Here is a 2,677-nt window from a genome sequence, read left to right as displayed (position 1 = left end):
TTTTCTTCATCAAAGATGTTCTTAAAACCATTATTTTTTCATACTAATAAAGCAGAACTGCTTTTATTAAATCTTTGTAAGCATTGTCCTGCTTAGATCACCTGTGATTTCCTTCTTCCCAATTATTATTCTTTATTCATTTTTTTTTCTGTTTGAAATTACCTTCTCTCCATATTCTATCTCCCAGTGTTCAAATTCTGCAAAGCCTCACAGATTTAGTATAAAATACATTTTGTATAACCATTCATGTTTGCCTAAATGCTACATACACATAGGAAATTTTTTCTTTCTCTTCTGAAAACCAGTATCATGATCTGGGTCATACATAGTGTTCGAGTTACTTCATTTTAATTAGTTAAGATTTCCATTTGAGTGTGGGTGTGTGGATGTGTACATAGTTTTCTTGTGTATTAAGCCTTAAGGGCAATATTTGTCTGATTCTTCTTTTATTTCCTCCTTGTGGGAGAAGCACTCAATGACAGCTCAATATTTTTATTATAAATTTAGTTGCTACTCAGTACATTTGTTGAGCAAACAGATATATGACCCTCATTATTTTTCACTTTATTCCAATTCAAATTGAATTTACAAATAAGAGTTGGCTCCCATCAATCCTACAGCTACATTTCACACAAAAATAACTTATCATGTGACCAATGTTGTTCATTTATGTATGTCCCACTTTTTTTGTTCTACATCTTATCAGATAAAATCAGGTAAAATAAATCAATATTTTAACTTGTTTTGTAACTTCTAAGCTCCCCTTCCCATTTCCCACAGACTTTTTCGAAGAGGCCAATCTCTGAAAATGTAACATTAAATTTTAAAATTAGGGTAGAATGTTATGTATCTATTAAAATGGTTGGTTAATATGCCTCTGTATCATAAACATGTAACAGATGTTTATAATATCATCAAGGAAATGTATGAACACATATCATAATGTGCTATATTACAACTGAATAAATAAAACGTCTAAGAGGAACATATAGAAGAAAACACTCAAATGATAACAAAAAATATTTGTACTGGTGGATTTATGTACAGTTTTTGTGTCCTTTCCTTATGTTAGAATATTCATAACAGGATATTACTTTTATATTTAGAAACAAACTGTTAATAGTGATACATTCTCACTATGAAAAATAGACCAATTTTACGTTTCAAAACACCAGATCTTTTCATGAGAAAATATCACAGCTAAAGAATACAGAAAATAAAATAATAGTTTTACTAAATTGGCCCTAAATGCAAGCCAAATATAAATTTAAAGGTCCTCTCCTTATTTTGATGCCTGGATTCTACACTGGCTTCTTTTACTGAGTGAATTCCTCAAATCAATCACAGGCATTGCAACTAAGACTTCTTTTTATATTGTAGAGAATCCCAAGTCATCAGAATATATCTGTGATATGATATAAATATGTATCCAGTCTTGGCAGCATCCAATTTTGGTTATCACACAATGATGTTTATTTTAGAAACCAGCAATCATATTTTCTTGACCTATGTACATAAATTTTAGATCACATGTACTGTAGCCAAATGACCACATATAAATCCCAAAGTTTCAGTAATGTATAGTCAAAAAAAAAGAAAAAAAAATATTAATTGTGCTGATAGCATAAATAAAAGTAGCATGTCTCATGAATAAACTCAAACTACAACTTTAAGATATATATGAACATTCTACCTACCAGTCAACCACTCCAGACAAATTCACTTCACAAATGTACCATACTTAGGGAATGCCATACATTTTGACTAAGATAAACTAATCAGTGTTAGCTAATTGACATTATTGTAGCTTTCTTTTGGTGAACTTCCTCAGCTCTTATTAACAACCTCTGACATTTTCTCTACCCTGCATCTAAAAAATAGTCAGAAATACACAAAAAGCCTAAGAATACAATAATAAAAATAATTCTTAGCCAATCCACCTGAAGAGAGAAAGAAAATGAGAGAGAGAAAGAGAGATGATAAGAATTGGCTCACATAACTATGGAGACTGAGAAGTCCCAAGATCTATCGTTGGCAAACTACAAACTTAGGAGGACCAGTAGTGGAAGTTTGAAGGTCTGAGAACTAGAACTGATGATATAAATTCCAGTACAAGTCCAAAGGCCAAGAGAGCCAATGGTATACGTTCCAGTTTTAGGGCAGGAAAAGACTGACATCCCAGCTCAAGTAGTCAGGGTAGCAAAGGTCCCTGTGACTCAGTCTTTTTTGTTTCACTCAAGCCCACATTAGGGAAGCCAGTCTGTTTTACTCAGTCTACCAATTTAAATGTTGATCTCATCCAAAAACACTTTTACAGAGACAACCAGAATAATGTTTGACCAAATATGTGGACACCCCATGGTCCAGTAAAATTGACTAATAAAAGTAACAATTCACAATCAGAATCTTCCTGGATTCTAAATCTTTGACTATGACCATAATTTGACTATCATATTTGGAAACCGTTAGCTTTGACCATTATTTGAACGTTGTTCATGAAATTGTTGGCTCTGACCAGTTATCAGTTATACTTGGAGAGTGAATTTTATGACTCTGGCTTGTAAAGGTGGGGGTACGAAGTTCACACCCTGCTTCTAATTGCACCCTGGCTCTTCCTGCTCCTGGATACTGAGAATAACCACTTCAACGTACACTGCTGGGCAGTGACTCCAAAATA

The sequence above is a fragment of the Rhinolophus hipposideros genome (genome assembly GCF_964194185.1).
Source record: "Rhinolophus hipposideros genome assembly, chromosome: 10".
NCBI lineage: Eukaryota > Metazoa > Chordata > Mammalia > Chiroptera > Rhinolophidae > Rhinolophus > Rhinolophus hipposideros.
Note: the sequence above shows the minus strand (reverse complement) of the source record.